We start from the raw sequence: 14,067 nt of genomic DNA, 5'->3' as shown, positions 1-14,067 counted from the left end.
ATGAGTACGTCCAGTTTTGATAAATCTCCCTTTTTAAGAGATGCTTCTCTTGCCTGTTGCCAGCTTGAATTTTGTCATTTGTACCACTGATTTCGTCTCTTATTTTCTTGTCCACATGACGAAAAAATCACCCTCGTCTTTTAGTGTCTGATTATCCAATCTAATTCGTTTAGCATCGCCTGAATTCATTGTAACTCATCGTATTCCCCTTGTTTTACTTTTATTGATAAACTCACATCATGTATCCCGCAGGTATTAAGTTAATTGCAACGAGCACAGAGGCATCTGATCAATCGTTCATCCCCTGTCTCATAACGTGCGTGGAACGGGAAGAAGTCCTAGTAACTGTTAACAATGGAAATACATCGACGAACTTTACTTCTGAATATACATTCCTTAAGGAGACTGCAAAAACTATTAGAATATTAAAAATTATTAGAATATTAGAAATTATAAGATTCTACATATAATTTAGGTCATTTAGTAATTCAAGCTGGAGATACTGACAGGTTTCAGGTAGATTACGTAATGGTAAGACAGAGATTTAGGAACGAGGTTTTAAATTGTAAGACATTTCCAGGGGCAGATGTGGACTCTGATCACAATCTATTGGTTATGAACTGTAGATTAAAACTGAAGAAACTGCAAAAAGGTGTGAATTTAAGGAGATGGGACCTGGATAAACTGAAAGAACCAGAGGTTGTACAGAGTTTCAGGGAGAGCATAAGGGAACAATTGACAGGAATGGGGGAAAGAAATACAGTAGAAGAAGAATGGGTAGCTTTGAGAGATGAAGTAGTGAAGGCAACAGAGGACCTAGTAGGTAAAAAGACGAGGGCTAGTACAAATCCTTGGGTAACAGAAGAAATACTGAATTTAATTGATGAAAGGAGAAGATATAAAAATGCAGTAATGAAGCAGGCAAAAAGGAATACAATCGTCTCAAAAGCAAGATCGACAGGAAGTGCAAAATGGCTAAGCAGGGAAGGCTAGAGGACAAATGTAAGGATGTCGAGGGTTATCTCACTATGGGTAAGATAGATACTGCCTATAGGAACATTAAAGAGACCTTTGGAGAAAAGAGAACCACTTGCATGAATATCAAGAGCTCAGATGGAAACCCAGTTCTAAGCAAAGAAGGGAAAGCAGAAAGGTGGAGGGAGTATATAGAGGGCCTATACAAGGGCAATGTACTTGAGGACAATATTATGGAAATGGAAGAGGATGTAGATGAAGATGAAATGGGGTATACAATACTGCGTGAAGAGTTTGACAGAGCACTGAAAGATCTGAGTCGAAACAAGGCCCCAGGAGTAGACAACATTCCATTAGAACTACTGACGGCCTTGGGAGAGCCAGTCATGACAAAACTCTACCATCTGGTGAGCAAGATGTATGAGACAGGCGAAATACCCTCAGCCTTTAAGTAGAATATAATAATCCCGATCCCAAAGAAAGCAGGTGCTGACAGATGTGAAAATTACTGAACTATTAGTTTAATAAGTCACGGATGCAAAATACTAACGCGTATTCTCTACAGACGAATCGAAAACTGGTAGAAGCTGACCTCGGGGAAGATCAGTTTGGATTCTGTAGAAATGTTGGAACACGTGAGGCAATTTTGACCCTACGACTTATCTTAGAAGCTAGATTAAGGAAAGGCAAACCTACGTTTCTAGCATTTGTAGACTTAGAGAAAGCTTTTTACAATGTTGACTGGAATACTCTCTTTCAAATTCTGAAGGTGGCAGGGGTAAAATACAGGGAGCGAAAGGCTATTTACAATTTGTACAGAAACCAGATGGCAGTTATAAGAGTCGAGGGACATGAAAGGGAAGCAGTGGTTGGGAAAGGAGTGAGACAGGGTTGTAGCCTCTCCCCGATGTTATTCAATCTGTATATTGAGCAAGCAGTGAAGGAAACAAAAGAAAAATTAGGAGTAGGTATTAAAATCCATGGAGAAGAAACAAAAACTTCGAGGTTCGCCGATGACATTGTAATTCTGTCAGAGGCAGCAAAGGACTTGGAAGAGCAGTTGAACGGAATGGACAGTGTCATGAAAGGAGGGTATAAGATGAACATCAACAAAAGCAAACGAGGATAATGGAATGTAGTTGAATTAAGTCAGGTGATGCTGAGGGAATTAGATTAGGAAATGAGACACTTAAGGTAGTGAAGGAGTTTTGCTATTTGGGGAGCAAAATAACTGATGATGGTCGAAGTAGAGAGGATACAAAATGTAGACTGGCAATGGGAAGGAAAGCGTTTGTGATGAAGAGAAATTTGTTAACATCGAGTATAGATTTAAGTGTCAGGAAGTCGTTTCTGAAAGTATTTGTATGGAGCGAACCCATGTAGGGAAATGAAACATGGACGATAACTAGTTTGGACAAGAAGAGAATAGAAACTTTCGAAATGTGGTGCTACAGAAGAATGCTGAAGATTAGATGGGTAGATCATATAACTAATGAGGAGGTATTGAATAGGATTGGGGAGAAGAGAAGTTTGTGGCACAACTTAACTAGAAGAAGGGATCGGTTGGTAGGACATGTTCTGAGGCATCAGGGGATCACCATTTCAGTATTGGAGGGCAGCGTGGAGGGTAAAAATTCTAGAGGGAGATCAAGAGATGAATACACTAAACAGATTCAGAAGGATGTAGGCTGCAGTAAGTACTGGGAGATGAAGAAGCTTGCACAGGATATAGTAGCATGGTGAGCTGCATCAAACCAGTCTCAGGACTGAAGACCACAACAACAACAGTAATTCAAGATGTGATTCCATTGTTTCTGTTGAATGGGTAGCCCATAGAGTTGGTGCCTTTGCAGAACTAGTATCTATAACATTCTGATAGAAATACCCCTTTTTAATGTACGAGGGTTGTAACTTAAATAGTGGCATTATTTATTCACAACCGATAAAAAGAGTTACATGTTTGCACCTGTTACTGTCCTTCAAAGTAGTCACCAGCGTTGTGTAGAACCCACTGCCAGCGATGTGGAAGGCGTAGTATACCGTTAGCAGAGCTTGTTCTGTTGATGGTGCGAATGGAGCTGTCTAAAGTTATGGTGTTTCTCGTGTACGACAGTGATGGTGTTATCCTAACGCACTACGTTCCTCCACGGCAGACCGTCAATGCACTGTATTACTGTTCGTTTTTGGAGCATCACCTGCTAGCACCTTTGGAAAGAAGGGGCGACGCTTTCTGCGCAACCCCCCCCCCCCCCCCCCCCCCCATCATTTTGCACGTCAATGAGCGGGCGCATACAGCGCAAGCCGTGGTTGCTTTGTTCGATCGATGGGACTGGGAAGTACTGTACCACCCACCATACTACCCGGACTCAAGTCCTTTTGACTTTAATTTGATTCCGAAGATGACGGAACCACTTTGTGGCATACCCTTCAGAACTGTTCCAGGGATTCGACAGGCAGTAGACCGCTCCATTCGCACCATCAACAGAACAGGCTCTGCTAACAGTATACTACGCCTTCCACATCGCTGGCAACGAGTTCTACACAACGCTGGCGACTGCTTTGAAAGACAGTAACTGGTACAAACATGTAACTCTTTTCTATCGGTTGTGAATAAATATTTGCCACTATTGAAGTTCCAACGCTCGTATTTTGTTTGGTTCATGCATTTCTGCCTTTCTACTTTATTTATTTAATCGTATGGTGATTTTATACAATATACAGTTGATATAAGCCAGATGATTTTATACAATATACTTTCTACTAAAGCTTATGATCATTAGACATACTACGTTTTAAATGAGTGTATACCTGGTAATTAAAGAAATAGGAACGTTTTTTGGTAAAGCTGGACGCTTTTGGGTTGCAACCAACATTCTTTCTTTGTTCAGGGTCAAATGCATATCTAAACATGCGAAAACCATTTTTCCAATGATTAGCGCATTTCATAGCTGAGCAAGCATCCATATTTATGATGGATTCTTCAGTACATTAAATTAGAAATCTCCACTCACATTGTGACTCATGTGTAGCCTAACAAGTACGAATATGCTCTACTTTGGGAAAAACATGGCCGACAATTCAGCTCAAAGTTGTCAGGTGGCTAGCGTAGTAGGTTCATATGCTTGGATGTAGATGCCTCGTTCAGAGTTAGGTGTACTTTTTTTGCTCGAGTACAGTTTCGCCACGATGAAGTACAAGTTTAGAAAAGGCTGTTAATTAAAATTTCACTGTCATTAATAGATGGTTTAAAGCTAATGCACTATCATTAAACTTTGTAAAGACCCACTACATGCAGTTCAGAGCCGGTAAAAGATTTCTTTGCAGCGTCTGTATAACATGTCAAGATATGCGGATCGAAGAGCTCGACAGTGTTACATTTCTGGAATTACAACTCGATAGTAAATTCAGTTGCGAACGGCATACCACAGAGTTGCTGAAGCGCCTAAATAAGTCTTATTTGCAGTGAGAATGATGTCAGATGTAGGCGATATAAATATAGAAAACTTGCATACTTTGTTTACTCTCATTCTGTTATGTCATATGGGATTATTTTATGGGATAACTCGTCAAAACGAGCAAAAGTTTTTAGCGTGCTAAAGGATGTAATAAGACTCATTTGTGGTGTAAATTAAAGAACATCATGTAGTAGCCTCTTCATGGAACTTTGTATTCTAACCACTTCATCTGAGTATACTTATGCCTTTCCTTTTTTTTCCGTTATTGAATTTCAATTCCCCCCGAAGGGGGCGGGCTGGCAGCAGCTTAGTATGCCGCTCTTCAGCCTACAGACTTTGTTAGAAAGATGAAGAGAATAAATAATAAAAACAGGCGATAAAATCGGAGACTTAAAGAGTAACATGGCGAAAAGAAATCGTGGAACTTAAAACAAAGAACAGAGGGATGATGATGCTAAGAAAATACATACAAAGCAGACAGGTAAAACAATAGACAGACAAAAAAAAAAAAACACGGCGACAGTCTGGTTTCTGTTCGCAAAAGACATAAAATTCACACCCAGCGACAGCATGGTTTCTGTTCACAACACGAGAAAGATGAACAACACTGAGCAGTCACTGGAACACTGCACTAAAAAGTTGGCAAATGTGACATACCACAGCCGAGAGCAGGTGGGGGGAAACTGGACAGATGATGGGAAAATAAAAAAGGGGGGGGAGCCGGGAAAGGAGCTGATGACGGATGAGGACCCATAAGAGGGGTGGGGGGCTCTGGGCAGACGCGATAGGGAGTGGGGTAGGCAGAGGAGGGTAATACAAAAGGACTCAGGAGGGGGGGAGAAGGGAGGTAGGGAGAGGTTTAGTAGGGAGAAAACAGGATGGAAGGGGGAAGAGGGAGCCCAGGGAAAGGACAGAGGAAAGGAGGGGGAGTGAGGATCAGAGTTGATAGGAGGGATAAATGGAGGGAGAGAGGGCATCATCCGGGAGGGGGAGTTGATGCAAGCCACCTTGGGAAAGTAGATGTAGGGTGTAGAGATGGAGGGTAGGGGGGACACAACGGTGAAGACATGGCAGGGGGCGGGGATGGGAGAGGAGAGGAGCAACCAGTGGGTGAGGGGGTTCAAGACGGCGGGAAGTGTAGAGGATGCAGATATGTTCGAGGAATAGGAGCAGATGGGGGAAAGGAATGAGATCATAGAGGATCCGCGTGGGGGACGGGAGGCGTATACGGAAGGCAAGGCGGAGTGCATGACGCTCAAGGATCTGGAGGGACTTATAGAATTTGGGGGGGGGGGGGCAGATATCCAGGCAGGACTGGCATAACAGAGGATGGGACGGATTAAGGATTTGTAGGTGTGGAGGATGGTAGAGGGGTGCAATCCCCATGTCCGGCCAGAGAGGAGTTTGAGGAGTCGGAGGCAGTTGTGTGCTTTGGATTGGATGGAGCAGAGATGAGGGATCCAGGTGAGGTGACGGTCAATGGTGAGGCCAAGGTAGGTGAGGGTGGGGGTGAGGCGGACAGGACGGGCGCAGACAGCAAGGGAGAAATCCAGGAGCCGGAAGGAGCGAGTGGTACGACCTACGATGATTGCCTGGGTCTTGGAAGGGTTGAGTTTCGGGAGCCACTGGTTACACCATGCAGCAAAAAGGTCAAGGTGATTCTGGAGAAGGCGTTGGGACCGTTGGAGGGTAGGAGCGAGGGCGAGGAATGCGGTGTCATCAGCATATTGCAAGAGGTGTACTGGAGGGGGGGGGGGGGGGGTTGGGGCATATCTGCGTGTACAGGAGGTAGAGGAGAGGGGAGAGGACAGAGCCCTCTTATGCCTTTATGAAATTTGTTACAAGTAATGCACTGAACCATAGACGTAGCCAGGATATGATTTCGGGAGGGGGGTTCAACAAATGAACATCGTAATAATGTAGAGTTGTAATAGAACTATATATACAGGGTGGTCCAATCGATCGTGACTGGGCAAAATACCTCACGAAAGAAGCATCAAACGAAAAAACTACAAAGAACAAAACTCGTCTAGCTTGAAGGGAGAAACCAGATGGCGCTATGGTTGGCCCGCTAGATGGCGGTACATGTATCACATTGGAACAACCGAAATAAAATGTTCAAACGTACCTACGTTCTGTATTTTAATTTAAAAAACCTACCTGTTACCAACTGTTCGTCTAAAATTGTGAGACATGTGTTGGCTCTGAGCACTATGGGACTTAACATCTGTCGTCATCAGTGCCCTAGAACTTAGAACTACTTAAACCTAACTAACCTAAGGACATCACAAACATCCATGCCCGAGGCAGGAGTCGAACCTGCGACCGTAGCGGTCGCGCGGTTCCAGACTGAAGCGCCTAGAACCGCTCGGCCACACCGGCCGGCGAGACATGTGTTCGTGACTATTACAGCGTCATCTATCTTTATGTACTACACGAAAATGTAATAAAAAATGGGGGTCCTATTTTTAAAAAAAACGCAGTTGATTTCCGTTTGACCTATGGCAGTGCCATCTAGCGGGCTAACTATAGCACCATCTGGTTTCCCCCTTCAAGATAGGCAAGTTTCGTTCTTTGTAGTTTTTTCGTTTGACGCTTATTTCGTGAGATATTTGGTCCGGTCACGATCAGTGGACCACCCTGTATGTGGATCATTTAACTAATAAATATTATCATTAATCAAAAATGGTAAAATTCTTTCGTCGATGGTATCTCCATGAAGATGTTTTTGTATGGCAGTAAACATTGCTTAGAGATGGGAGTGGACATCTGCGCAATCCACGTCCATCCAATAAGTGGTTTAAATTCATAGAACAACGAGTTAGTGAGCTGGACAAGTAACGCAATGTCCATCACAAAGAGAGAAGTGAAGAAAAGAAGTTCCGTTTTGCTCAGTGCGGACAACAAATGTTCGGTTTCCACTTTATAGGCCCATCGACATCTTCTATGGTAGGAGTAAGAAAATAAGTTTAGTGTTTATGTATGGTCGACAGCTAAGGTCATCAGAGACGGAGATTTGGCCGTTTTTTTTCTTTCTTTTTTTTACGGGGGAGAAGGAAGCGGGCGTGGGCTTTCCAAGGAACCATTCCGGCATTCGCCTAGAGTGAAGTGGGAAACAATGGAAAACCAATTCCTGTGTGTTCAGCTCTGGGGTTGTATCTGGGTCTCTTGAATGTGAGTCTAGTGCTTCAGGCACTACGCCACCCTGCTTAGTACTGTGGTAGAAATGACAGCAAAAAAAAACGCGGAATAGAAACGTGAATGTTCAAATGTAATCCTTATCAGTTCGTAATGAATCTGAAATTAAATTATGTATGTTGTAATAGTGTTAGATTGCTAAGTTAAGGACTGATGACCTCAGATGTTGGGTCCCATGGCGCTCAGAGCCATTTGCTAAGTTAGGCAATGGCCGGCTACTGGCAAGAAAACTTCTACAAGATTATAAGTCCATTTAGAATAGTTTATGGAGTTTTCAGTTAGAGTACTAAACTGTATAAATTTGCATAAATCTTAATTAGTGTGAATAAACTTTAGTGCTTCCTATCTTGTGTGAACTTAATAGATTTCATTGGAAGTTCTGTATTTACGAAATGTAGTCCACGTTAATTCGTTCAATGAAAAAGAGAGAGAACAATAACTGTGATAGCAGTACAACTTTAGTTAAGACATATTGCATGGATACTTTTATAGTAGAACTTGCGTTAACACATACTGACATCAGCAGTAGCAACAAACTGCACAATAACTGTTGTTGCTAGCAGCAGATTTGGCAGAGATATTATATTAGGAAGAAGCGCAGCAAAGGCGTAAGTAGAATTTAAGTTTTTTAAGTCATAAATACATAACCAGTCTCTTCATGTATTGCTATAGCTACTACAAATGAACTGTATACTGTGTATGTATTGTTCAGAATGGAAATAGCAGAGTTACAAACAAAGTAACAGTTTTATAATTTTTTATTTTAGCAAATACACATTTATATAACAAGTCGTCTTTTTTTTTTTTCGAAAAGGAATCTACGACTTCCCACGCATCAAGTTCTATGCTGTAGTGGATGTTCATTAGGGTCTAACCTTTGAGCCTATTTTCGGAAACTGTGTTCCTAAGATAATTTTTTAATCTCCTTAAGCTGGAAAATGTTCTTTCTGGAGTAGCTGTTGAAACTGGTACTGTTACCAAAATCTGAAGCAGTACGTAAATGCTTGGATACAACTTTGAATCACACAGATCTAAGTACTCCAAAGCAGATTTTTGACTAACTCTCTTTGCAGTCATCTGTGCCTTCTAAATGTCAAATTCTGCTTTTATTACTGATGTGCTTTTCCCCGGAAGATGTGACGAATACATTGATATCGCCTCATCAATGTCAGAGATTTTATCGAAATTTTCTGGGAATAGACCATAAAGAGCACATATTAATTTGCGATGCTTTGTGAATCTTTCAGTTAACTGTTGAATTGCGTGATCGAGGAATGGAATAAATAAATTCACTCTGTAATATGTAATTGCATCCACCGTAAGCGTATTAGAGCGGTTCAACTGCTTCCCAGTAAGACATGGCGCCTGCAGCGAAGCACCATTTTCCTCTGACACTAGCTTTGCTTCTGCAAAAACCTTTGTAAATTCATCTTCAGCATTGACTCTCAACAACTGCAAGGCGTTAAGAACATTGTCAACATGGTGAAATGTTGCAATAAGGTCTATATTGGTTCCTTGCAGCTGTTTTGATATTGATAGTGTGTAGATCATCAATTTTTGAAGAACCACTAAACTTATCACAAAATTTGAGGAACCAAGTGTGTTTATCAGTTGGACTGCTTGTCTTGACGTGTCTTGTTATGGCTAGACTGCAGTTTTTCGAGGGCGGCGACAATTGCTGGATAAATTTCCTTGAAACAAATGACTGCTTCGTGCTTGTGGATCCATCGTGTTTCACATAGTGCTAGCAAGTTTTTTTATGTCCAGTTGGCAACAGTTCGCGAATTTCGTCTTTTAATACGGCAGTGCGTTGAGCAGAATGACTGAAGTAAGACCCAACATACTGCACAATCCCCACGCCATTTCTGATTTCTGCTCGTGAACATTCGTCAGCAGTTGCAAGGTTAAGCGAGTGTGCACTGCAACGTACATAAAGAGCATGGGCGCATTCCTTACGAACATACGCTTGGGCACCATGCAAGTGCCCACTCAAAGCTGCAGCACCGCCATAGCCTTGCCCAACTACATGGGAACAGTCAAGTCCGTGCTTTTTCAATGCTTTAATGATTAGCTTTGCAAGGCCGAATCCAGTGACATCGATAGTTGGAATATATTCGACGAACATTTCCTTAATTTTATGGTGATTAACATTCTCCGAATCAACATACCGTAAGGAAAGTGAAACTTGGTCTACGTGTGCAATGTCAGTAGTTCGTCAGCAAGACTACTGGCTTTCTTTAGCTCATCAATTATTATACGTTGTATAATTTCACCACAAATTGCAATAATTTCATTTTGAATTTGTGGGCTGGTATAAAGAGCGTTCTTTGGAGCTGTTGACAAATGCTCCAAAATATGTTTATCTCCAGACTCAGCAGCATAACGCAGTAACGCTCGAAAGTTGCCATCGTTCATTAGCAGTCGCTGACGTTCCAATAATGTGTAAAGTAGTCTAGAGTCAGTATGTCCTCTTAAAGGAATGCCTTGTTTACCACAAAAAATTATAGCTTTTGCTATGGACGTCAGTTTCCTTTCATTGTCTACTTGCTGTCGTTTCCTCTCTGAAGACAATTGCTCGATTACTGTAGACATCTTTGAGGAAACAGTTTTAAGAAAATTGTCTGCCATTTCTGAATTTCGCTTGTGATAGGAAGTTTGTGCATGCGTTTGAAATACCTCTAACGCTTTTTTCCAATTTGAAAAAAGACTCACACACGAGTTTTCCTAATCGCTGATTGTTTCCCTTGCCTTCACATGAACAACCCATAATGACACTATTTTTGCAGAAGGCTCCATTTTTAAATCAGAATACGACAGCCAAGGGAATCTGTCCAACCATTTCAGTTGAAAGCTTAAGTTACATTTTGACGAAACAGGAAATTTGTAATCATTAGACGGTACCCAAGCGCCTTTTAAAATTTGTTCCTTTAGACAATCATCCAGTTGTGAACTTTTGATTTGAATATAAACCTGTGTCTAACGTAGAAAAACCATTCGAAGCAGATGAGACATCACTTCTAAGTGCCACCCTCGATGTTGCAGGTTGATTAATGCTGGGAGGCAGTATGCAAGACGACTGCTAGGTGGTCAACAGTACCTCCGCGTGTGTAGCTCTTTCTGATAATGAGTCCTTAGCAGTCATTACGTCTTTACTGTCTCCACTCGTCACATTATGACTGGCGGGTTCGACAGTTGAAAATACGTCTTTAAATGTACCAGTTTGTGAACACCATTTTTTCCAATATTCCAAGCCCTTAGATTTATTTGTATTCTCTGCTTTTCTTTTCTTTGCCTCCCTTTTTGCGATGCAGATCACCCTATAAAAACACTAAAATAAAAAATTAGCAAACATGCGACTGGTTATTATTAATTTTATTCTGCTGATTTTAGTCAGATTGCAAGTGTACTGATTTAACTTTAGTTAACCACACTCACTAAATGACGGGCAACAGCTACCGGGACAAGAAAATTAGCGTTCTCCCATCCAAAAATCTGTGGAGTTCTGAAAACTGAATCACTCAAATAGGCCTCGGATACTATGCATAATCCGAGCTTTGCCCGACTTTTGAGTGGAGCTTCAGTCTTGATGATTAAAAAGAAAAACTATCAAAATTTCGGACATTTCTCTGGTTCCTCTCAAATTCTTTCGAACTTTAGCATTTAATCGAAAACGTCAAGGTTACCAGATCTGTCGTGTATTAAGTTCTGTATCGACTGGGAAAGAAAACTTTACAATCTGATTACATTTTGCGGTGCAGAAAAGCTACATTAGAAAACACTAGTTTTTCACCTGCAGATAAACACTCGTTTCGTCGCCATAATACGTGCAATATCTGAGATTGGCCAAATTGACAAAAAACTTTCGAGGAGAAAGTTGTGGAGCATCTAAATATATTGCCAAAATGTCAAAGAAAGTGTCGAAAACCCTAGTTCGTTAGTAAAAATCGCCAGTTAACAATTTTATGGAAAACGCTTGATTAGTGACAGTAAATTTTTGAGTTTCCATTCATTAGCTTTTTGTAGTATTAACTGCCTTGGGCGCTCAATCCACACGGTAAGCCACTGCTTCTATTCAACCGATGCCACAATGACAGAAGAATGGAAACAGACACAATGTGAACTCTGGCATATAGTAACACAATACGCAACACACACAGGCACTGCCAAAACAAAAGATTTTACCAGCCGAATGAATGCAGCGTTTGTGAACTGTGCAATGAACATTGTGAAAGACATGCAGAAAAACTTTAGGAAAAGATGAATGTTAATAATAAAACTAGGACTACAACAATTTGACTCAGTTTCGTATTTGCACACTGTATTTTCATGAATAATAAATCTGGCAGTGGAGGAGGCAACAGTTATCAGGAGAGCATTGTTTACTTACGTTCGTCAGAGGGAGTCAGCACGACGTCTGAAAAGTTTATTTGTAGTGAAAGTGTTATGAACGAAGTAAATTTGACACGGCGAAGGAAAATGACATACAAAAGCTTATTGACAGGACTAAGACGAGAACGGATGGTAGACATGTTGGTTTTGGTGAACTGTACCGCTGTTGTTGTTGTTGATAAATGCAGGAAATCTTATTAAAAGGAACATTATGCAAAAACGGGTACAGACAATGGGAAATAAGTCCTACATTTATCGATCGTCAGTTTGTTTTGTGGGAAAAACGTATCACAGGGTTGCATGAAAAACGAAATGTAGATTCCAATTAAAAAGAAATCGGGTTCGTGACGTTACAAAGACAGTTCAAAATCGATAATGGAATTGGCGACAAAACGAAATAATGACTGGAGAACTCAAGTAAAGTTTGAGGTAGGTCACATTGAAGATGATCTTGTTTTCGCGTAAAAAAATTTTAACTTCAGAAATGAACAGTTGAACAAACAGTAAGATCACCGAATATGAACAACGAACTTCTGAGTACAAATAACGGAAGTATATCTGAGAGTGCAACGCATATACCTTCAGAGGATCATTATAATAACGATTAGGGAAGTCGGGCCAACTACTGAGGCATAAATGCGGTCCTTTTTTCGCGTAATGTCCGTGAATGGAAGCGACGGGGAGGAGGTGATGGGGCACTTTAGTACCAAGTGCCTCACTTACCATGTCGTACCTTCTGTAGCACAGCTATACAAATGTAAATGTAGAAAGAAAACATAAAAAACAGATTATGATATTGCAGACACTAGTCGTTTCCCTTCTACATAACTTTGCTTAAAATAAACATTTTAAAAAAATTCTCACCACGTCAGTAACAATTTCTGCAGTTTCCAGGAAGCGGGATGCCGATGGTAGTAGTAAATTGCTGCCGTGTGAATGAATGACTTCTCACTGTGCCCATCTTCGGAACTGTGACAACTAGGTTGGCCCTGATGGAGGGACTGCGCTACCTGGAATTTCCAGGGCTCCAGACAAACCGCATTACTTTGAGGCTCAGTCCAGCCATTTGTGGCAATATTGTCGCCAATGCTGGCTCGTCGCTGCCGTATTACCCTCGCGCACTACGCCACGCTGGCATAGCCTCAGTTTGAAAACGCGGTAGCTTTGAAATAAAGATTACATTACAATCGTTTTTAAGGTCAATTCTTCCGTTTCCTTTTAGCTTCGTCAATTTTTCGAGGGGGGGGGGGGGTTGATCAAATCCCCCCCCCCCCCAAAGCTACGCCCATGCACTGAACAGCCAAAGAAACTGGTACACCTGCCTAATATCTTGTAGGGCCCCCGCATGCACGCAGAAGTGCCGCAACACGACGTGGCATGAACTCGATTAATGTCTGAAGTAGTGTTGGAGGGAACTGACACCATGAATCCTGTAGGGCTGTCCATAAATCCGCAAGAGTACGAAGGGGTGGAGATCTCTTCTGAACAGCAAGTTGCAAGCCATCCCAGATATGGTCAATAATGTTCATGTCTGGGGAGTCTAGTGGCCAGCGGAAGCGTTTAAACTCAGAAGATTGTTCCTAGAGCCTCTCTGTAGCAATTCTGGACGTGTGGGGTGTCGTATTGTCCTGCTGGAATTGCCCAAGTCCGTCAGAATGCATAATGGACATGAACGGATGCAGGTGATCAGACAGGATGCTCACATACGTGTCACCTGTCAGAGTCGTATCTAGACGTATTAGGGGTCCCACATCGCTCCAACTCCACACGCCCTACACATTTACAAAGCCTCCATTAGCTTGAACAGTCCCCTGCTGACATGCAGGGTTCATGGATTCATGAGGTTGTCTCTATACCCGTACAAGTCCATCCGCTCGATACAATTTAAAATGTGACTCGCCCGACCAGGCAACATGTTTCCAGTCATCAACAATCCAATGCCCGTGTTGACGCGCCCAGGTGAGGCGTAAAGTTTTGTTCGTGCAATCAAGGGCACACGGGTGGGCCTTCGGCTCCGAAAGCCCATATCGATGATGGTTCATTGAATGGT

Source organism: Schistocerca americana, chromosome 3, assembly GCF_021461395.2.
Source record: "Schistocerca americana isolate TAMUIC-IGC-003095 chromosome 3, iqSchAmer2.1, whole genome shotgun sequence".
In the NCBI taxonomy this organism is placed as follows: Eukaryota; Metazoa; Arthropoda; class Insecta; order Orthoptera; family Acrididae; genus Schistocerca; species Schistocerca americana.
This window is presented reverse-complemented; position numbering follows the sequence as displayed.